Source organism: Chaetodon auriga, chromosome 7, assembly GCF_051107435.1.
Source record: "Chaetodon auriga isolate fChaAug3 chromosome 7, fChaAug3.hap1, whole genome shotgun sequence".
NCBI classification, from domain to species: Eukaryota; Metazoa; Chordata; class Actinopteri; order Chaetodontiformes; family Chaetodontidae; genus Chaetodon; species Chaetodon auriga.
In genome coordinates, this window is record NC_135080.1 from 6,768,785 (window position 1) to 6,793,473 (window position 24,689).

A 24,689-nucleotide genomic window follows, 5' to 3' on the forward strand; every position below is an offset into this window, starting at 1 on the left:
GAGGACAGGAGTAGCAGAGGTTTCATTCACTGTAAGTGACAGTGGCTGGCAATCTCCCTCTGCCTCCCATATGCCCTTATGAATTTCAACCTGCTCTCTGTAATAACTTATAAATAGGTAAGGCTTCCACAGGGGCCTATGTGACAGACTGTAACGTCGGAGCATCCACTGCATTTACAGTCTCTGTACAGATCATAGTAACAGCTTGTTTTGCTTATTCATCTATTCAATGCGATGTCTGATTGCAGCTGGCAGTTCCCTCGTGTTGTGCATTGTAAGACGCGTCACAATGATGGTTGTGTAAGGCTGTTTATTTCACATGAGCCCATTTCTTACTTTGAGGAGCTCATTTCAGCACAGCTGTCACAGAAGGCCTCAAGCTGAATAAACAGAATACAGAAACACACAGACAGAGTGATGACAACATGACTGCAGGCGTCTGTTTCAAATTGGGCCACAGGCACATTTTCCTCCAAACGTTTCTTCCAAAGTACATGTTCTGCTGCTCGTTAATAATCTGACATACCCCTTATTGCCTGTGGAGTGAGTTCTATTGCATCGTTTATCTTTGCAGGTAAAGTAAACCTGATTGTCATCAGAGCATTACAGCGTAAGACAGCTAATTCTGCAAAGAGAGATAAAAAATACAGATGCCTCACTCACTGTTATACTATAAAACACAGGCTATCAGCTATTATGCCATCAATACTCTGGATCTGTATTTATAAGAATTACACTTAACAATACTCTCAAGAAACAGCTAAAAGTGAAGAACAAAACACATTTATTAAGTGATTTATTCCGACTTACAGCACCCATCAGACATTATTGATCACATGTGTGCTGGGAGCAGGAACAGCCAATCAGAGGTTGTTTGTTCATACTTAAAAAACAACATCCCTACATTTTACTCAGTCATATCTTCTTCTGCAAAAACGTGTGATTACACTTGGAGGTGTTTGATTTGTGTGAAATTTTAATATCTCCAGTAGCAGTTAACATACAAATCTAATACATTCATATTCTCTAAATATATCAGAAGGGATGGAAAAAAGGCTGAAATAGAATCTAGGTGGAAATGAGACTGAATCGGGTAAGAACTTATTTCATGATAAGGAGAATTTCACACCGAGCAACAAAGATGGACAGAAGCTAAATCGATGCTATCATGAATTCTTGTTGTTGGCAGCTCTGATGACATCATCAGGCTTTTTCCACGCTGTGTTTTTGGGGTTATCTGGATCTGGGCTTGGAGACTTGGAGTTCCAAACATGGGGGGATGGAGGATCTAATGAAAGATCAGCAGCATCAGTCTTGTCAGGAAGTGGCCCTAAATGATAAATGTTTACATTCAGGTGACAAGACATAGTCTGTGTAGGAAGAAGGTCCACAAAGCAGTGGGCGTTAACGCTGGAGAGTTGCTTCGAGTCGATTTAATTTATTTTAAAAGCATGACCACAACCGGTTCTCAAACATTAAACAGGTGTTTATTACCGTTACCATGATGATGAAGGTCCTCGAAAGTACTTTTTTCAGCCTCAACCATAATCTTACCCTAAAACTAGCCAAGTTGGAGCATCAACAGTTTGTGAAAGCACCGACAGATAATGCCATCTTGCTAATAGGGACGCAAGATCAGAGAGCGCTCCCGTGAGTCTTTTGAGAGGGCACGTTTAATAATTTGGAAGACTTGTTAAATGAAAGTTGCTGTTGTGTTGCATTATGGGTAAGTCATGATACCTCTGCCTTTGCTGCTTTGAGTTTGACCATTCTGTCTCTTGTGAGTAGACCAACTTCATGCATGTGTGATAATGAAACTCAGTGCAACACTAAACTGCTGGAAAGCACCTTTAACCTACTGAAGAGATCTGTGGAGCTCTGTAATTGTGAAGCTGAAGTCAAATGAAACTTGATAGATTTCCTATATCTTATATAATGACGTGTAAGAGTGAAAGTGAAGGATTTTTACTTTTATCTTTCACTACAAGTCCAGATCTTTCAGCCCAAAACTGGCCCTGGTGTCAAAAAACCCTTCAAGTCATACTGTACATCTCAGGAGATGAACTACTTTAAATCAAAGCTGTGAAATTGGTATAGTTCCTCCTCTCCCTTGCAACATTCAGACTAGTGGCCTTGGCAACCCGTAGCGGAAAGACTTTTACGCTCCAGCAAGCAGTAGACAAAGATCAAATGTGTGATATGAGACATGAAAACTATACAGGGATAAACATCTGCAGCTGCAAAGATCGCCACAGAGCAGGAAAGAAAGGAAAAAAAAACTCAGGTAGATAATGAGAACACAGTGGGTTTGAACTGCCTTCGCGCTGACAGACAGGAGCACTGGTCCTGAACTTGTACGTGGTTCAACAAGCCTCTGACATGGTGAGCCCTTCTCCTCGGGACTGTCAGCCTTCAGCAGAGCACATCATCTCTCCATGAGGATTTCATCACATTAGCCTAAGCCGGGCGCACAGATAGGCGCGGCAGCAGCTATAGTGTATCAACCACAGGCAGACACACAATCACCAATTAGAGCCATCACACACACTGTAATTAGCAAGACTGACTGATTTGAGCTTGTGTAAAATGTATTCATATTATCCAGATTACAAATAAGCACATTCATCTAATTAGCTCGCATAGCTCACGAGCTTAATTAAAGTTAATACATTATGATACCCCAAAATCCAGAGATTACAATGCTCCAAGGTTCTAGTTAATTAGAGTATTCACACATTGACAGGCAGGGATCCCAGCCTCCCTCTCCCTCAGCCAATTAAAAGTGAGGGTCAAAGTGGGCGAAAACTTTCTCTCCTCTTCGTTTTTCTCAGATTTTTCTACGAGCATCTTCATACGTGAATGCGCTCAAGGTAACATTCTTCCTACTCCTGAAAACTCTTGTTCTTCTGCCAGAACATCTTTTTCTGCCTCCAATCTTTCCCGTCTTTGTTGCTTGAAATGATACTACCAGCCAAGTCAAATTGGCAATTACAGAGCCTGTCATCCACACAGCTCCGCCTTAGTGTTTGTTTACAGAAAGCTTACAAAAAGGGCATTTTCAGATTCCTCCCTCTGTATTTATCTTGACTGTGGCAGGCGAACACGGAGAACACTGAACTGAATATTCATTGTACGGCAGAGGACTTTCACACTTCGTGGAATTAACTTTGCACTCACATGCTCTGCGAAGCTGCATTAACATAAAGTGGATCATTACAGTATTGCATGGCTACCGGGCCAACTTCGTTATTAATGGGGGGAGGGGGGGTGTGTGCATCTGAAAAGAAAGCGCCCACGTTAATTTGTTGTCAGGATCTGGGTATAAATCAGAAAGAGCAGAATGCTGCCTCCTGAGATGTTGCCCTTATTACTGTGAATCTCTTCCTCTCAAGAACGGGTAACGCCCACACTGCACTAAAACGGAGACACACATGCTTGCACACACACTGAAATCTCCACTGTGTTTTATAATTTCAGAGCGTATGAGGACAGAGGCATCAAAGGAATAAAATCACACTGTATCTCCACCTCCATTAATAAGATATCAGGAGAGAAATACAGTGAAGACAAAACATTGGATTGCAAAATTTGCACACCTAAAACAACTTTTTTGTTGAGAGTTAGATGAGAAGATTGAAACCACTCTCACATTCATATGATATGTATCTGCAGCAGCTGGTTAGCTTAGCATACAGGCTGGAAACAAGGGGGAAACAGCTAACCTGGTTGTGTTTTGAGGTAACAAAATCTACCTTGTAGCCCCTCTAAAGCTAATTAACACGTTAAGGGGTTGTGTTTTTCTTATGGCAACCTCACAGAGACAACAAGACTTTAGGAAGCTCCCTGCCAAGAAACAGTAGATCAGAAGATTCTGTTATCTTCAGACAGAGCCAGGCTAGCTGTTTCCCCCTGCCTCCAGTCTTTATGCTAAGCTAAGCTAACCGTCTGCCAGCTGTAGCTTTAGATTAAACGAACAGATGTAAGGCTGGTACCAATCATCTCATCCAACTCTCACCAAGAAGGCAGATAAACATATTTTATTCAAACATTATATGAACTCTATAGACTATACTAACAATAAACTAACCCTTTAAGAGGCTATGACAGTGTATTTATAACATCAGGACAAGTGCATATATCATTTCATATTTCTCTGGCCTAGAAAGTGTTTCAGGAAGGAGGCCAACCAGTTTTGAGTATGCGCCGAGTTGAAGAAATAGAGGAAAGGGGTTGGAGAGGTGCAATCTTTCAATTTTATGGCTTGACTACTGATTTTGTTTTGTTTTTTTCTTCTACAGGAACAATGCACATTGATCAGCACTGTGTAAACGTGCCAGTGTTAGCCAAGTGGATAATTTTTAAATGCTGTCCCTCAGCTAGATGTTAAATTGTCCATCATAATAACAACAAAACAAACGTGCAAAATCGTGACAGAAAAACACAAAGCAGCTACATAAAAGATGAAAAGCTAAACCAGAGTTATGCACAGTAGGAAATATATGAAACAATCAGGGCAAGCAGGCATGTTTGTCATGTTGCCATGTCTTTTTTAAGCCTAGGCTCTAATTTCCCAAGCTGGAAAAAAGTGTGTAATGCTGTAAAAGCTTGTATTACAGAATAATGCTGCCAACAGTTATGGATATTCATTAAATCCTCTTAAATGACTTCTTAAAATATACTTAAAGCACCTGGTTTTTGACAAACCTGAAATATACTGTAGTGAATCCTCATTGACTGTCACAAGGTCTTTATCTTTTAATGCCGTTAAATTCTCGTAACACCATGGCAATGCTCGAGTCAGAGATGCTCTTCTATCAAACGTTTGCTGATTTGTTTTCGAACTTCAAGGACACGAAAGAAAATAAAAAATATATAAATATCATCACTTAAGTCGATTTAACAGTGTAGATGAGAAAGAGCCATCCATGGCACCTAAATAAGACATGTAGAGGGCTGCAGGTGTTTCTATTGATAGCGTAGCATTAAAGGTACAAAATTCACGTCTATGGAAGGCTAGCATGATCCAACAGGGAAAAGGGGAAAACGTACACAATATCTATTGTAGTATAAATATATCCAAATGTATATAAATAACCAAAGTATTTTTTGTCATGTTGTCTCTCTGTTGGCAGAAAAAGCATCATCATCATTGGTTAGCTTGCTAGCTTGTCAGTAAATTCAATCAATCCCATATTACATTGAAGAAAAATTAAGAGATCAAAAGATGAGTTGAGTCAGGCGGAGCATTAATTCATTCAGCATCACTTTGTTGGACGTAAAGGAAAAGACAAGATGATGTGAGTGAGACAGTAAAGACAGAACTCAGTGTACGTTTTATGCTAAACAGAGTTACAGCAGGCAAATACTTAAACGGCTCAAAAGACTTGCTAAAGACCTCGCATGCTAAAAGATGCAAAAGCTGTGTGAAAACAGGTGCACCTCCTAAACAAAGTTACTCTTTGCTAAATTTAAGAGGCAATTATGCATTATATCAGCGACTCAGTAAAACCTGGGGCTTTGCCATATTTGCACTGAAGCAAAACGGCACTCCTCTAAGGCACAAAGATATCAACTTAACTGACAGTGACAACTCCGCAAGACTTAGAGAGACAAAGTGACTATTTTTTGAAGATGACAGCGAGTTGTGCCATATTCATCATCATCAGGGATGGAACAATGGAAAAGACACCCATGATGATGATTTTCAATCAGCCAACAACTAAAGATAGCATGCTACTAATAATACACTCAATTAACACACTGATCGAAGTTGGTGTCAAGCTCCTGCATGATATACTGTTGTGTTGGTGGACAGTGGTTTGCATGACTTAGATTCTACCTTGCATGTATAAGGTATCCATGTTTGCTTCTTAGACACTCTCATACTATTGTCAAGTTGGATTTATTGCTTTAAAAATTCTCTTTGTTCTGCTTAGTTTCTATGAAGACTACGGCTTCCATAGACGTGAAGATTTCTTCTTTAAATCAACAGTTGAAGCAAAAAGAAACTATTGAAAAATTGGATCAATGAAATAATATATTTACAAGACTGGATACATATCATGTGAATGAATTGCTTCTTCATTTGTCTTCTACACAAAATAATCCAACGATGCGTACACATGTTCCTGTGCACTTACTCACTTACACCGAAATGAAGGAGCACACGTGCACACAGACAAACGCAGACACACAACCTCACAGACAGACTCAGAGGGTATTCCTGTCTCCTGCACCCTGATGTAGATGGATGCCCCTGGCTGCTGATCCTGAATCTACATTAGGTCATTACGATAAGCAGCGTGGCCCAACGAAGCCCGCAAAGAGGAGGGAACAGAGCAGCTTGGGAGGAGAACTACTCTCCCAGCCCTGTGGGGAAACAACCTTGACACAGTCATCTGTCTTAGTTACACAGGAGTTAGACCTACTGACACACAGACAGAGGAAGCGGGCCAGCCCCTGCAATCGCTGCTATGTTGTTATGATACTGCATTAAAGGAACTAATAGAGTGCATCTAGAAATATTGAAAATATCACAAGGAGAAAAAGAGGTTTGGCTGAATATAATGGATGACAAAAGCATTAGGGTGTTGGGGGTTGTTGTTTCTTGGTCAGCTGCTGGCAAGGGTGCAGCAAGGTTAGAAATAACCTCGCTTCAACACAGGTGACTTCTGACCCTGGGCGGCAGGTGAAGGTAATATGGGGAGGTTGAGGGTGGACCGGGTCACGACGGAGAGACATACAGTGATGAGAGAGTCTGGGGAGGAAGGGGGGGGAGAAAAGGCGGGACAAGGGCGTCGCTGCAGTGAGCTCTCACTCAGTCACCCCGGGGCTGGCTGTGTTTACGGAGCTGTCAGTCACGTGGTGAGGCCTCGCCCAGGGGACCCGGGCCACCAGGGCGATGAGAAAATAATAGCTCCTTCTGTCAGAGCTTCGAGGGACAGGGGTCTGATGGACACCACTGGGAATTGGAGCCAGCCTCCGGGACACATCCCGTCCTCCACTTAAATACTGGCAGGATAGACACACACACACACAGGACAAGGGGGAGCAATAACATACCAGTCTCATCAGTGATATCAATACCCATGCTAAGAACCCTCAATATGTGTGACGTCCTCGGTGATATTGCTGAGAAGCTTGAAGTAAAAGCGACCAAGTTTAAAGAGGTCATTGCACTTGTGAAGTAAACAAACAGGTTAAGATATTTTTAGGAGGTCTTAAAGGATGATGCAGCCTTTATTTTCTTTTCTGGCAAAATGACCTTAGTGACAATGTTGCTGGTGACAAAGGACTTTCTCGGTAAACACTTTCAGTGCATTTTCAAAACTTAAACTTGAAGAAGCGACTTCCAGGAAAAATAACAAAAATACTCATGAGCCCTCTCTATAATTGGATATTCGCTCATTGTCCCCTGTGTGTGCTTTTAGGACAGCATAGCTCACCAGTACAATGTCAGTCAGCTCTAAAATCTCCAATGTGCAAGCATGCTTGAATGCACTGACAAGGAGTGTTCACAGTGCTCTCAATCCAACTTAACAATAAGGAAATCCATACAGGCGAAAAATGTGATTGATTGATCTCGAAACATTTCCAAGTGCAAGTTAATTGTCATATTGCAGCGAATTAATGACGATCAATGGCTGCCTGGCATGAAGGAGATCAATCTGTGTTGAAAAATGTGTGTTGGAAGATGGTCTTGTGTGAAGTTTACACAATTTGTAGTGAATGGGATTAAACTCCCGATTTGCTTCTAAAGCAAAATAGTGCCAAACTTGACAAAAGACAGTGAGGCAGACAAGCCCACATAAGGACTGCAGCGTAGAGAAATACAGTCTCGCTGTATAAAAGAGCTCCAGTATGGCCCTCGGTGATGAGCGGGATTGGAAACCACTACTCCATCCATAAAATCTGACTTTAAATCAGGCTGAACCTCCATTAAAAGGGTTGAAAGATAGCCTAGTGGAGCTCATCATTAGTACAAACACTCAGAAATCATGGGGTAGCATCTGTTTTCTGCACATCCTCCCACATCAATGCTAGGAGCAGTAGGCCTCAGGGAAGGGGGGCACACAGAGGGCTATTCCCCTGTCCCTTACCATGAATAACAATCTCTACCTCCAGGTAATTAAAGGGGACAAACGATGTTCACGGGGCCACGCCAGCCCATCATTAAGCAAAGCAACTATTGCACCGGGCATGTGTATACACATGAGGAGAAATAGGCTCTTCACACATCAGTCCAGGGAAAATAATGGCCATTGATTTTGAGGAGAAAGGAGGAGAGGACAGAGGGAGAGAGTACATTTCACTATATCTATTACACAGATTAACCCATGTATCTTTTTATCTACCTGGCTCAATGCAACGCTGCACATTTTCTGCTTTGTTCTCAGCTGCCTTAAATGGGGCGTTTGCTGCCTTTGTCTGTGCCGGGAGCCTGGACAAGACGCTGTGCTCCTTCCTGATAACTTGGCCTCTGCTGTGGGTTACCACTGATTCTGCACACACACTAGAGAGACTTGCAGAAACACACAAAAGCAGATGTTCACGCATTCTCACCGCTCTGATTATTCACATTCATGTATGCGGGTGGGTTTTTACATCATACAAATGAATGCGCAGGCACACGCAAACACCGTACATATGAATTTGTTTCAAAATTAGAGCAGAGCAGACATCTGAGACACAGACAACACACACCAGCCAACTGTGTACTCTTCCTCATCCCATTTGGAATTGGGTATTGACATCAAACACTGTGCTGCTGCTGAGCATGCACAAACTTTGCCACCATGTTTAAAGATACTGCATAAGACAAACAAGAGCATGCAAATAATAGCCTGCATCCTGAATCCAAGCTAACATGGACACACTGCAGCAGTGACCTTGTGTTTTTGTGCTCTTGATGGATTACTTATCCAGTCTTGTCATTGTGGTGCACCATAAAAGGCACATTATTCATGATATTATGTATGTTATGGGTAACACATAGCACATGTTAAGACTGGCAGTTGAGGGACTCTCATCCAAAGCAAAATAACTACAGTGGTTAGTGGTGATCAGTGATATCAGAAGAACTGGAAAGGTAGAAAGTCGAGCTGGGGGAGGAGGCAGAGGCAGAAAAAGAATAAAGGGGAGGACACTACTCTGCTAAACTCGTTCCTCATTAGACATTTGCTGCCTCATTCCCATATTTCAGACTGTGTCCGAGTACAGGACGGTCCCAAATCAAAAGACACTTTAAAAACCTCAGGAATGAAAAACACCCCAAGTACAGCTCAGCGCCTCCCACTGAGATCCAAGCTGTTTTATGACTTTAAAACCTGCTAAATAATGCAGCACCTTACAGCAGGAAGAAACACAAAATAATAGACCAGAGATGTCCCACCAAACTCTGGGTAGTGTGGGTGCCTACCAACAGATGTAGGGGATGCACAGGCTGTAATATAGAGTTATGATCACAGCATGGTAGAAAACATCATATTAAATATACGGGATGAAGCAGTAACTGAAATTTACTCTTGCTACTCCAACTATTCATATTAAAGTTGAAGTTTGGACTCTTAGGTTTCTATTCCACTCAGAAAAGCTTGTGAGCTAGGCTAATTAGGCTAAAGAAATAAAGACATGAGTGGAAGCTACAAAGCTTAGCTTGCTAACGAACAGAAGCCGAGAACAGCCGTGCTTGCAGTTATTATCTTTTTCAATTCTGTCTCAAGATCACGAGTTAATTGTGTCTGCATCTCGAGGAGGTGAGCTTTGTTATATCGAGATAATCGAACAGTCAGAAAACAAATTGCTTATGTTTAGCAGAGATCAGCGGTGCCATGCCAGCATGCACAGATCGTGTCTTGATCGTGTCTAAGCTGAAAATGTCTATGTGGCTATAAATATGTTAATAAAAGGCCAGGGTCTCAGTCAACAGGTGTCTGTAGGCTACGGGGAGATGCCCTTAATAACATCTTAATAGGCTTTATTTTTTGCAGTTGCTGGCTGAAGCAGAGCACGTTGGTCAACCTCTCATCGATGGCAACTATGAAACAAGATTGTCTGCTCCAATGATCTAACTCTAAACCAAACGCACATTTTTAAGGTCTCCATAATTATGCCATGACCTCCAGAAATCTGCCTTTTGTTTTCTCGAGATAGCAAGATAGATGAACCCGTTACAGTGAGAAACAGACTTTGTTATCTTGAGATAAAATAATTAACGAGTGATCTCAAGATAACGGCATTCACAAAATATTTCCAAACGATGCCGTTCTCGGCTTTCTTACTAATGTCTGCATAGGCAGCCACAGGAGGGGTTTGTCTCATTACAATCAGACGCCAAAGGATTGACCAAAGATTAGGTCGTTTTGGTGATTACAATTCTGACCAAATCCAAATATTCATTTAAATTTAATCTTGACTTTAACCTTCGGCATAACCCAAACTAAAAATCTCCTCTGTGGTCCTCAGCATCTCGAGGTTGATAGTGAACAACAAAAGCTTTTTGCATCCACAAAATGCTTTTCTGAGCATTTACATGTATCTGTAAGCTTTTCAATATACGTAAGCCTTGTTCATGCTGAGGTGGCTCACAGGCCAGGAGCTTATCGCCCAGTGCAGGGGCATGAAGCAGCTTACGGCAGGTGTACAACACAAGCCCCTGGATAGGACAGCAATCTATCACAAAGGCTTACTCCCAATACATTTCCTTTAATGCTAAGTGGCAAGCAGCTCAGGACTGGCTGCCATTTTTTAGAAATATTTGTTACAGCGAGGCGTGGGACTGAGCGTCTTAGTGCCGACTACTACTGATGAAGATCATACTTTACATGGGTTGCATTACTGTGACTTGTGGAGCAGTAAATGCACAGTTATCCTGAGAAATCATAGAGTACAGCATCAGCCACATTTTCTATCTTTTCTATTTCACACTTTATGGAGCTGTACATCGGTATGACATTACGGATGTGGGAATGGAGCAAATTCCACATCCATGACTGTACGTTCATACGCGGTAAACACAAGCCAAACTGGCTCAGCAAACAGGGATAACTGACAGCAGGAAATCAGTGATAGCCCTCATGAATAAAACCACAGCCATATCAGCATCCCCATAGTTTGAGATGTATTCTGCCATAACTGGAACTGGCAAAAGTCTGAGTAAGTGCTTGGAAATTACTGATGCATGAGCTATCGGCTAACTAGCTGTGCACATACAGGCAGAGTAACTCATGAGTTTTTTTGTAGAGCAATCTTGCAGGTACTTAACAGTATTAATCTCCATGTGCTGCAGATTGTCTGTTTGATTTACACAACACTGAATCTCCTTGAGAGCCAACAGAAGATATCTTAATCCACGCCTTTGATCACCGTCTCCTCCATCCCATCTCCCCCTCTCTTCGACTCCACAGCATCCATCCTCCTCTTCTTGCCCTGTTGTTGTTGCTGCTCAGTTATTCTTTATTCACAGCATATTATTCTACTGATGTCCTCAGTGCATTCGAGGGTCTTTTTGCAGCATGACAAATCAACATAAAAAAGGAAATCACGATTGAAAGAGGAAACCGTCCCCATAATTAGGCTGTAAAAAATAATTCAATTATTTGCATGAGGAATAATTGTTGAATTAAATAAAAATTCAAAGCTGGTTATTATACACCATTGCCTCATGGCATACAGTAAGTATAGGAAAAGTAATTAGAAATTGAAATCCGCTTCCAGTGTGTCCCCACCAGCAGATGAATGTCAAAATCCGACCAGCAAACATGCCCCAACTCCCTCTAGACATGACTAATTGACTTGCCACCATGGGTGACTGACATGCCATCCGGAGGGCACCATAATGGCCGTGTCATGAGGGAATGATGAGACCTGCCGACAGCTAGCAGCGCTCGACCTTTTGCGTGTGAGGTCGGGTGTCAGAGGGAACAGGATCTCCCTGTTGTTGGACCCACAGCCTCGGGGGTCTGCGGGGATGAGCCACAGACGACGGGGAACTGGAGCTTTTCAATCAAGCAACCTTGCAGGACAGTGATTTCATTCGGAACGGCATTGAAATGAAAAATAAAAACAATAAAACAGAACTCAATCGTCAGCAGCCTCAGGGCACTCAAACATCTTGAGGGTGGAGGGAAGATGAAGGAGAGTGATGGTAACTTCCTCTTTCATTTTCACCTAACAAACGGTTATTATTGTGTTCTTTCTATAGCAGAGATATTTTCTGGGTTATAAATATTTCTGATTTGGAGTGCAGGTTTGTAGCATTCTTTAGATATATTTCAATCTTGTGTACCAGTGAATAAGTGAGAAAGAGTCTTTCTACAAACATGAAATGTGACCGCAAACACTGTCATAATTCTACAACACACTTCTGGGGGATTTATAAAAGAAATGTCTGTGTGCCTTTCAAAGAATCTTTATTCACACATTAGTTAGTGTTGCTGGTTTTGCTCACTGGGTATTAATGTCTTATTCATTTTCTGCCTCCTGTCTTATTTCCAAATATCACTAATCCTGTTAGATGAAATCTATTAATGTTCTGCTTTGGCTGCCACACACAAAATTCCAAGTCTGCCCATAAGCCCCAAATTTGCCATGAAGGCATATCTGGTCCGCCTCTCTGGATTAGAGAGATTTACCCAGGCAGCCAGACATGTGTGACCAGCAGTTCACATTGGGCAAAGTCACCCGTCCCACAAACAAAAGCAAGAATAAAGCGATTTCCATTTCTGCCATTATTCTCCTTGAATATGCGCCTAATTTCTCATTCATTCCTATTCTGTATCTGATCTCGGTTTTTGGACTTAATTAGTGCCATCTTGATCCCGCGTGATATGTCATATTCAGGATGAGGCCGTGACAAAGAAAATTACAACGTACTGATGTGCAGACCAGATGTGCAGTGAAAAGGAAAAGATAACTCTGCACCAAAGAAGAGAAAATGTTATTGAAAGGCATTTTTTCATTGTCATGTAATAAATGGAAAACAATCACAAAAGAATAATTGATAACTTAATGGAATCATGATAATATGACAGAAAGAGTCTCAGCCAGATAAAATCACCTTAAAACCAAGAGGCCTTGCATGAGGAATATTATTATTGTCAATAATAATGTATGGTCGACATGAAAAAGAAAAAGTCTCAAGTGAAGCTTGATGCTTTTCCTGCAAAATAGGCATAAATTGGGGATGTGTTGAAAGCCATCTCTTCCATCACTGCAACTGACGGAGATAGCAAAAAGATTAAAAGAAAGGCTCTTCGCTTCTCTGGGAAAGTGAATCAATCCGAACCACAGTGGCAAACGCTGCCAGAGACCGGTAAGAAGCACACAATACCACACAGGGATGACTACAACACAGCCTGAAGCATGAGCAGGAGGAGAAAAATATGAAGCGATGCCACAGCAGCAGCAGCAGCAGCAGCAACAGCGTGGACGGCACTCCACATCTGTCCACAGGAATCCTCACAGCCATGTTGTAAATCTCAGAGAAGTGCAGAGCGTCGGATTAGTGACAGTAGCAGTCACAGAGAGGAGGCTCCTCACGGTGGGTGACAGGGACCCTTTACACCTGAGCTTCTTCTGACAACACATGAAAAATACACTCGCCTTCCTCTTTACTTTGGCTGGTATCGGGAAAGTTATGGACAATATAAAATACACAGAGGTGCAGAATGTTTCACTATTGTGTGCAAAGTATGCGCTACAAGTTCATGATAAGTGGAACACTACAGCAAAGCAAGGGTCCATGAAAAAACTGGTTTCAGCGTCACACCGTTACATACATTCGGACATAATATCTAATTCTAGAATAAGTAGCCTCCTGATACCTAAAATGTGACTGCTGGGGTAAATTAAAGAGAGATACAGCTTCTCGCTGGCTTTCACTGAAGGGACTCGGGCTTTTAGAATTGCTTCTGTTTCCATTCAAACTGCATTGATTCATTGTCCCTCACTGTCCGGTGCAATCCCTGCTGAGACGCTGCTTTCAGTGCGGCAAGGCTGAGTTACGTGCACCCCCCTCCCTCCCCCCCAAACCGTGGATCATTCATTCCCTGCAGGCTGATAGATAAATGGCCTGGTAGCGTTCAGACTTTAAATCAGAATTCCTCTCAGAAACATATCTGCGTGCGCTTTATTCCTGTCGATCTTCTCTCTGTGATGCGACAGGCCATGTGGCCAGTTGGGAAACTTTCAGCACCGCAGACAGGGGACAGCTCCGCCAGAGCAGCACGAGCGTCCTGTCAGTCAGTCTGTCAACAGGCTGCCTTGACAGGTAACAGACACACCTGTCAAATCACAACAAGACACGACACAAGCTGTGGAAGGAGCGAGTGTGTTTTTCGCGGGACACCATGATGTGCACTCAGATAGATAAGATCACATACAAGATTTGCTGTTTGAGTATTTTGTCTTGCGCACTGTGGGGACAGAAGTCTGTCTGCTCCGGATTTGCGTAAAGGCACCATGCTTTACGCATAGCCTAATGCGAGCTGGTGCGTCTAAGCTGTATCTATAAGCAGTACAACTGCAGCCGAGCCTGTATGAATCATGCAGACAACACCGCACAGCCAGCCTCCACACTGGAAGAAAGACCAACACGCACCATTTTTAACCAAACTGCTGCGCTCGTCTGAGCACTTGCAGCATTCTTTCCAGACACAAGTGAAATCCAACTTACCTCTCCAAAACGATGCGAGGGCTGCTGCACGTGGTTGTCCCTTAACAGCAGAAGTGATCCATACCGGCAAGTCCGTGAAACTTTTATTCGCGGCGCACGTTGTAGAGAAGGAAAACCGTGGAAATGTGCAGCCTACAACTCCGAACCGGGCGACTTGTGCGGACGCTGGATATCCTTCTCTCTAGGAACAAAGCATCGGAAACTCGAACCAAAGCAGTGTCCTTTGATAAAGCTAATCCTTCAGGGTGGAAAAAGAAAATCCCGTGCCGTTATGTACAGTGCAGTTAGTACAGCGGTGGAGAGCCAGCGCATACAAATCTGTCCATGCTTCTCCTGCAGGGAGCATCCGCGTCAGCCTCCCTGGGTCCTAAAGCTGCGCTAAACTAATGACACCGGCATCGCCGTCAGTTCCTGTCAGACTGGAGCCTGCCAGCCTCTGAAAATCACTGGTTCTCAAATGACAGCAGTGAGAGATGCGTGCAGTTCTTTACTGTGTCCCAAACACTCATTCAAAATGTAATTCAAGACATTTTTCAGCAGTGTTGTTTTCTCACAGAATGACCTATTTGAGCCATTTTTAGACCTGCTGCTGTGCGAACCTTTGACTGGTCAAAGTGAATCTTTTGCGGTGAATTTATTTGACGCTTTCAGAACAAACTTCCGGATCAATAGCTAATTCATCATGAAGTGCAGGAAAACAAGCTAAGCTCTGGAGAAGCTGCCCACTTCAATAATCAGGCGTGCCATCAACCACCTTCTCAACAGCTACTGTGTGGCTGCAGGTCAGTTTAGAGGCCTGGCAGTCGGCGCAGCCTCACCTTGATGCTTTGTCTCAGGATTTAGATCAATCTGAACTCACCCACCAGCAGAGCCACTGATGAGTTTTTCCACCTGAAAATAAAATACCAGCCTCCCCTCCTGCCAGATAAGATGTGTGAAACTTCCAACATGTAAGCCTAGTTTTTGTGAAACGTTTCTCAAATCAGCTGAAGAATCACATCCCTTAAACACAACACTTGATTGTGACCATGCTTCCCTCATGTGCGCCCCAACCCTAACCCCTAACCCCTAACCCTAAGAGCGTAGGATAAAGCAGAATTTAAATGGGAAGGCGTGGCGATTAATTGATGTCTCCTCAATTGCTTTTCTCATCTCATACATTTTTAAACGCCCGTGAAAAACACAGTGACGCATGACGAAAAGGCTCACCAAATTGAAAGCTGAGCCCAGATTCTTCATCATTGTTATCTGAAGAAGAAGAGTGACCTATTCATACATTTTGATTAGTTCAGATATATAATGTAAAATATGTAGAAATTGATGCAGTAACCCATTAAGCTGTCAATGTGTGTCTCATTTGGCTGATAGAAATAGGCGCCTGATGTGATGCAAAAAGTTCATTTCTAAGTATTTGGTGTTTTCATCACTTAGAAGATGCGAGCGCTTTAGAAATACAGCACAGACAACACATTAATGGCATTCAGAAAGCTCCACACTTAATGCATATCTGCTGGTTATCTCTCACAATCTAAGAGGAAGTTTCTTTTTTCTGCCTCTGTCTAAGGAAAATCTTGATAGGACAAAAGATTCTATTTGGCTCCAAAATTGAATTTCAGTATTGATGCATTTATGTATTCCATCATCCTCTTGGATCAGTCCATCAATTCATGCATTATACTTTTCATTTCTCTGTCTCCCTGTTTGCCTATTCAATGCCAAGCCATTTTGCACTCTAGTATTCTTTTTTTTTTTTTTTTTTTTTTTACAATCTCATGTATTTCTATGAGGGTAAATACGGATGTAACCTCTCCCCCTGTCAATCACTGCTGGGGCTGGCTTTTTGAAATGGATTGAGCAGACATTCAGGTTGCTCCTCGTCTCTCCCTGCATCTTAACTGGCCTGTCTGGTGTGGCTAAAAGCGGAGAGAGGTCGTGCCCAGAGGGAGTGGTGGACGCCAATCAGTCCTAATTCTAACCACGAACTCATAATCCCACACACGGACCTTTAGTAACCTCATCATCTGCGAGTTGCATATGGTGTCTGTTTGGCGCGAGTGCCAACTGGGTTAGTCTTTCATGTCTAAATTGATTTAAATGCATCAAAGCGATAAGAAGCGGTGTCTGTTCACTTGTTTAATAACAATTATGCTTCATTATATTTTAGGGTAATTAAATTTAATTAGGTTTCAAGGTCCTTGTATGGAGGCTAACATGACAAATGGCTGTCAATATTGAACTGGACAACTGCGCACTGCTGGAATACAGTGGGTTTTTTCCAGCATCCCACCGATGAGCAGCACAGGTGTGAGCAGTGCCAGTAGGAACACTGCAGTGGATCACCTGAGTCATATTCGTTTATGATAAACAAAATGTTGTTTTTCTGCTAAGTCATTTAGGCTTTAACTTATATTAAGTTGTTCAAAAAGACAACTTAATACACACCCCAGCTCCATAAAATGTCCTGTAAACCTGAGCTGAAATCCTGCAAATACTGGATGTATTCGTCATCCTCATTTTTCCTCAGCATTCACCAGAACCAGGATTCGTGATCACTTGTGGTGAAACTGGTTAAAAGAATTGGTGTGGTGGTGGTAGTTTACGGGCGTAACTTAGCCAACTAATTGAGAAACATTAGTGACTAATTAATCCACTCAGCCATTCCTGAAGAAAAACACAACCTGATACGACGTTATCACCTCATCATGTAATTATAGACCCAGTGAATCCGGTATTCCCTCTCAGTTAGGCTGTGTTTTTGGTCTGCATGAGCTCCTGAGGGAAATATCTTTCGCTGCTAAATGCTCCATTATGTTCACCAGCTAGTTGTTGGGGTTGAGCAGGCAGTGTGCAGAGGGTTTATCAAAGCTTCTCACTAAAACAACTACTGCCTGCTGCATCTGGAGACATGATTGATCAGGAAAACCAAAACAATTAACTTTAATTAATTAAAAAAAGAGATTAATTAATTAAAAGAGATAAAACAGAGTCAGGTGATAACTCTAAGTTTGTTATTACTTCAGTATGAAGTAAGTGGGAGAAACGATTATAGGTTATAATTGCATCGCTTAAGATTTTCATCCATGTCGTTGTTGTTTTATAATAATAGTAATAATTTTGGGCCCATGCAACAATCCTTTTGTCACTGACATGCCAGCGTAGGTCCTGCTTCATGTCAGAATGTGATTTCGAGAGGCAGCTAAAGTTCAAATCCATTTACATTCACTGTGTGTGCCTGGATGGAGAAGAAAAACTGAGGAGTCAGCTGCTGAAACTGTGCTTGATATGCAGGACAAGCGCCTACATCTGCAACTTGTTAATCATATAAAACCATAAAGCAATGACACACAATGAGGTCAAGCATAAATCTTAAATAGGGGAATAATACTCCATCTTTTATTCATTTTTTGTTCAAGCACACAGGTGCTGCCGCGGAGAAAAGCTATGTACGATGCAGGTATCTCAGGTATAAATATGAAATGCTATACTGTGTTTGAAATATCTGTTGATGGGATTGAGAAGAGCTGCTGGTAGTTAGTGTGATAACGTATGCAAACCACTGTCTGGTACACTGTGTTGAGCTGATGGTGTGGCAGGTGGTAGGTGGGAGAGCGTGAGATTAAACTTTTCACTGATTCTAACGGGACTTTTAGCAGAGATCTGATCGTGGCATCTATTCTTTTATGTTCTTTGAAGATGATGCACCATCAACCATAACTGCCTCCAGCACACTAAGGTCTAAATTTCACAGGTACTTGATGAAATGATGAATGAAGAATTTTATGCTTTTCAGTTCAGCTACCTTGCAGCAATACTTCTGAAGAAATGAGTGTGTGTATGGGTGTGTGCATGTGTGTGTGTGTGTGTGTGTGTGTGGCAGGATGACAGATGGAGAGAAAAGAAGCAGAAGCAGTTGCAGATGGGCATTGCTTGACTTGAACATTAACTTGTAGACAGACCGACACAGGTCAGCTTTCCAGGAAGACTGCCACATGTTCGGCTTAACCAGCCAGAAATATCACGCTGCTATTCCAATGCAAAAACACTTCAATCCACACACACACGCATGCACACACACACACACACACACACACACACACACACACACACAGTGAATAATGAGAGCACTGGACAGAGGTGCCTCATCATTACGCTGTGGGCAAGTCTGAGAAACAGTGCTTCAATATCTGCTTTTACAACATGCATAGTGATTTATCGTATAAGATGGGTTGGCCAGAAAAATGCACGACTGTAAGTGAACAGTAACAATTGCTCTACCAGCTGGTCAAAGGTCAGTGAGAGAGTGTTGTCAGACGAGGCAGACTTTGGAGGCGGAAACAGACTCTAAATACGTGAAATGTAACCTCCCTGAGGAGTAAGGTGCCAAAGCTGGCGCACTCAGTTGAAAAGTACCAATTAGATATAGTTGGACTCACTTTTGCTCACCGCCTCGGCTAACAACAGGGGGGTGACCCCTCTCCTTGTTAGGACATGTCCAAGGCGTGATGTTTTGGACAAATCTGGCAGTACTTAAAAGTTTTTTTTCCAGTTGTGGTGAGAAAAACTGTGCACATGGGCCAAATGGCAGTTCAGTGTAGGAAAAGAAATCACCGGGTAACTCACAACAACATGATATTATTACAACTTTTTACCTGTGGTAATGCTGTCATTGCAATACAAACGATCGTACAATACAGAATATATTGTAAGAGAATTTTCTTCAGTGTAGTGCATCATATTTGTGTAACTAATGAAGAAGTACCGCTGGAAAAAGCAGGATTTAAACCTACAGTGTATATACAGGGATTTCCCAATTTGGGATCAATAAAGTACATCCATCCATCTATCTTTCTTCACTGTATTATGAAGAGCTTCAGTTTCAGAGTTTTGTGGACAGCTCAGATTTAACAGTGAGTACTAAAGTGCTGGAGTCATTTCAAAGTCAAACAGCCACAATCTGGCAAAAAACCTGAACTGCAATAAAGCAAAAAAACAGAAGAGAATTCTAAATTCTGCAGAAAAAGGAAAGAAATGCTTCTGCCTCAATAACGCATCACAAAGTATCGAGATACTTGTGCCAGTAACACATTGCAATACCCAGCCTACATGGCGACAGTGGGTGGAGTGCTGGATGAAGCCCAATCTAAAGACTGTGCCATACAAAAGAGAAACGCACTCTTGTAACAGAACGACTGAGAGGGGGTCAAAAATGAATGTATTTCCCAATGCTTTCATGTAGAAAATGTTTTCAAATCAAATGTACCGTATGTGCATTTATACCAACGTCCCTGCAAACTTTCATTGATTTTATCGGTATTACTTATGTACTTTGATATAATACATCAAAGCAGAGTTTCAATTTGGCTGCCATTAATCTGCTATAAAATAATGGAAGTTTATCATTGTTTGCAAATTTAAGCAACAAAACTACAGTCATTGTGCTGCATTTGAAGGGCTGAGTGGATCCTTGTCCGTGTGCTTTAACATGAAAGTGAGCCAAACATCGTCCGTAAACGTAACATAATTCTATGGCACCGTTGTTGAAGACTCTTGGTTTGCTCATTCTTTCTGTGACACACACATTGCAGGAAGAGCGATCACTACACCGAATTTCTCTTCACTGCATCCCTGAGCTGCAAAAAGGGCACAGCTCAGATAAAAGCAGAGCTGTTTGAAGGCCTGCTGGCTTGGTGCTCAGTGGGAAAAAGACATGAAATGCAGTATGTGTCAGAGGTTTTCATCTGTCATCCCCTCTTTTTTTGAGTGCTGTGTAGTTGTGTTTTGAATTCTGTCCCGGGGTGGTCTCCTCTCCTATCTGACTGGGGTGGATGGAGAAGAGAAAGTCATGCTCTGGCCTCGTCTAAAGTCTCGCATGATCTTCCATCACAGAACGAGGCCTCTGAGCTGATTTCAGACTCCCTTGCTTCTTCCTGCGGTCCTAATTGCTTGGCCCACTTATGACTGCGACGCTGTCATCTCACCTCACGACAGCTCCGAGCGAGCCGGCATCTGACACAGGATGGCAAAACTGTCCCCCCCCCTCCCCCCCCCCCCTCAACCTCCCTACCCCAAATAAAAGACCCCGGTCTTCTATCCAAGTACCACATTCACAAAAGAGCAAAAATAGTTGTCATAAATTGATCACAGAGTTGACAGCATTGTGTTTTTGTGTTATTCCCACTTCCTCCTGCCTGTGGAAGTCTACAGCCCTGCAGTAGAAGCTGCCTTGTTTGTTTGTTTTGTGGTTTTATGAAATGTATGCTGTAGGCCACAGTTAACAAACATCCAACAGTATAAAAAAAAAAATCTTGCATTAGCATATATGTAACAAACAGGCGAAGCGGGAGAGTTTCTCCCCCACTGTAAATTCAAGATAATCTAATAAACAAGCTCCTTAGAAATCAGCCATGGAGACTGAGGGAGCGCTTTGAGCTAAACGCTAACTTCGGCATGCTAACATGCTCATAATGAAAATGCTAACATGCTGGTGTTTAGCGGGTTTAATATCGACTGTACAATATCTAACATTTGCAGATGCAGAGCTACCAACTGACCGACTGACTGAGTGTAATTTCTATCCCTGAAACCTGACAGGAGCAGAAAAGTATGAATAAAAAAACTAAGATTATAAAATGAACACGTAAACGTCTGGTGTACTTAATACTCCTATGACTGCTGGACTTTAAATTCTGGGAGGATTGTTTGTTTTCCTGATCCCTGGAATTACATGACGGGCCTCTTCACGCATGAATTCAACATGAAACAGACTCAGAGGACACGTGCACAAATACTATAGAAGCAGATTTCAGGCACAGCACCTCCATTGTGGAAGGAGAAAGGAAAAACTGACCATAAAGTAATTCTCTATATAATAGTGTTGCTGGAGTTTTGACTACTATAAGTTACAAATACACACATACGCAGAAACACTTTAATAAACTTGTTGAGAAAACTACCTGGGATGTTACACTAAAAGAGACTGCTTGCCTCAGTAATTTCTGACCACAGACCTTTCTCCTGGCAGGTATCTTGTCTTGGCAAACACAGGTGCAGCAAAGAACATTAATAATGGCTGCATTCCATTTAGTTATGCCAGCGCCAGGGTCCCCAGTATTGTCAATGCTGGCTCCCTGGCGTGTTTTACTGCGCCATCGCACTGGAAGTGAGCCATCATTAACGTTACACCTGTGCTTCTCCTACGACGAGTCAAAATGTCTGCTGTGAAAATGATTTATTTGGTTCATAGACAGCATTGTTTTTAGCCAAAGCAACTCAGTCGATTTCACCATAAAGCTGTTTGCGGTCTTCATACCATTAGCTGCAAATGCAATAAAGCACAATGCAGGAGGGGATTGTAGTCAATGCTATTGCGATAGATTCCCCTCAAAACTCTAGATTGGATTTTTATTATGGTTTCCGCAGTGCACAAAATCCATAGGCATTGGGTATTTCATAGGCGAGCGTCAAAGTTTTACCATTCAGCTGGGATGGCCACAGCATCACAGAGGGAGACCCTACCAATCGCCATCTCCCCGGCAAATAGCTTCTTGTATTGGAAGTTAATTCTGCCACGGAATTAAATTATGAACCATGTCCAAACAAATTAACGTCAAGCTGCAAGCAGGTGTGCTTTTTCATGTTTTTTTGACAGGTTGAGGGCATTAGTAATCTAACGCATGAGCCCTCTCTCCTCTTAGCTCGAGGGGGGGGGGCCCAGCTTCCAAGTAATACCCCCGCTGCCCCCGCAACTCCAATTCCCATTTCAGAGGCCGCTGCTGTGGAGGCACATGGGGGAGAGAGGTACTACACTGCAGAGGGATAGATTAATGTGCCACCTGAATGTGGATCTATAGAGAGCGGTTCTCATCCCTGTCCCAAAAGCCGGAGCAGAAAATATTATCAAACACATCTCACCGGGGATTTACCTGTTAAAACATTTATTCTCACTTTCAATTACAATTTGGTTTCTCATCACCAAGAGAAGAAAATTACCATGTATGATGTTGCCATGGGATATAGAGATAAATTGAGCCTGATACCCAGTTTGATATTGCTAAGCAAATAATCCTGATACGAGTGAAAATGTTCAGTGTGCTTTTTCCAATCTTCCAGTATTGAGTTAAAGCTCATGTGACGGAGCGACATGACAAATGATAGATTGATAGCAGGGCTTTTCGCCATAGTTCAGTGGGAGACAGACACTATTCCCTGTCTGCTCCTCTGGGAGAACACACTCCTCAGACACCAGCTATTGATCTAGCAGGTTGAAATTGGGGGAATAAGTGTTTAACTGATAGTCAATGGACGAAGAGTCCCGGGGTCTCATAACCAAGTCACTTGAACGTGATATTTTACACACGTGTTTACAGGCTCCTCGTTTTGCACAATTAATAAAATATGCATGTGTTGCTCACTCTGGCTGCTGACTGCTGCCTCATTATATTGATTATGTACCCAATATTTTGACAACAGTTGACAAATAACCCAGATATTTAACTCTAATGCTGTGTCTGGAGAGCCTGCCTGCAGCCTGCGCAACAGCTCAAAATACTTGAAATGAGGAAAAGTCCGTATTAAGCTGATAAAACAATATAATGAGAACAGCATGTACAGTAAACATGATGTTGAATGGTGTAAGTTTGTTTATGTTTATGTTTGTTTGTTCATCTGGGGCCAAAATTAGCTTAAATACAAGTAAGTTGACTATGTAGGAAAACATACGGTTCATTTCTTTATCTGTTAATTATATGTTTGTTCATGCGTAGCCCAGGGAGCACTTAACACGTGAAATATTCCCTTGTTTGGTGTCATGGAAATGCTGTAAACTTCACACTGGGTGTTTTCAGAGGAAAAAAAGAAAGAAAAGCAATTGGTTGACTTTGCCAATATCAACAAAAGCACAGGGTTAAATGCATCCTTATTTCTCCTGCATATGGTCTGAGCCACCATTTGAAGTCTTACATTGTCTTGATAGCTGAGCTTTTCTTTGCAGAGGAATATCCCAAAATACTCATTTTATGAGTGATTCCATGAGAAAAATCCAACCTTGACTTCGCTTGTCACGCAGCAACTGCAGGTTAGTGTTGTGAAGGTTAGTGGACCCCCCCCCCCCCCGACACTATCTGTACTTTTCACTAAAAAGCAAAAGGGCTGGTGTGGAGAGCCACATGAATGCTGAAAGAGGCTCTCATTGGAACAGTACTTTGAAGGGGCGGGGAAAGGTCAGTGTAGGCCTTTTAATTATGATGAACAAAGCACAGCTTGTTAAGTAAATAAAACATAATGAACGTGGAAACAGGAGATTCCCTCATGGCCACGGAGGCTTGATCCGACTCCATCTCTGCTCTTGGAGAGGTTAAATATTTTTGTCAGCCTAATTAGTCTGTTTGGTAAAAGTTTTCAGACAAATTCATCAGCAGTCCGCAGCCGCGCGAGGAGGAGGTGAAATTTAACTCTCTTGTTATTCTAAACATGATTTATTTGGCATTTCTCTGCTCTCGGCCCCTCTTCTTCAAACAAAAGCGACATGTTTGCGCTGCCTCACTGTGATCTTCCATGTAAATAACGTTGCCAGCTAAGCTCAAACACATTTGCATTCTCACATCGCTCTAATATGATCCGAGAACCCTGCACAGACTTTGAGCTTCATAAAGATACGTACAGTTGCAAGCGAGAAGCCGAGGCAGGAAGAGGAGACTGAAGCAGAGAGTACATAATGAACATAAACCCTGCGCCCTCCTCCTGCTCGAGTGGTAGGCCAGCAGACATAATGTACAGTCGGAGGAGGTTAGCAGTAATACTGAGGGGAGGAGAAGATTGAACCAGTCTAGGCTTGAACAGGTGGTTATCTGTGGCAGAATCACTTGTGAAAGGAGCTTTTGCCCTTTGATAGAGAGAAGATGAAGGGTACGGATAAGAAATGGTTATTGATTGGTGGTCGCTTTATCTGCTTCAACCCCAATGACCAGACAATGCAATCTAACTTGGTCCAGAAAGGTGCAAAGGTGCTGATGGGTTT

The 24,689-nt window shown here is 42.4% G+C and overlaps 1 protein-coding gene across 1 annotated transcript in view; it reads right to left on the reverse strand.

The window, feature by feature from the left end:
- The window catches only part of robo1 (roundabout, axon guidance receptor, homolog 1 (Drosophila)), a 217,054-nt gene extending 202,130 nt beyond the window's left edge, over positions 1-14,924 (reverse strand). Inside the window, exon 1 of the mRNA XM_076734888.1 lies at positions 14,675-14,924. The gene's annotated coding sequence lies outside the window, so the exon portion shown is untranslated. The remainder of the gene's footprint in view (positions 1-14,674) is intronic.
- Positions 14,925-24,689: the final 9,765 nt, after the last annotated feature.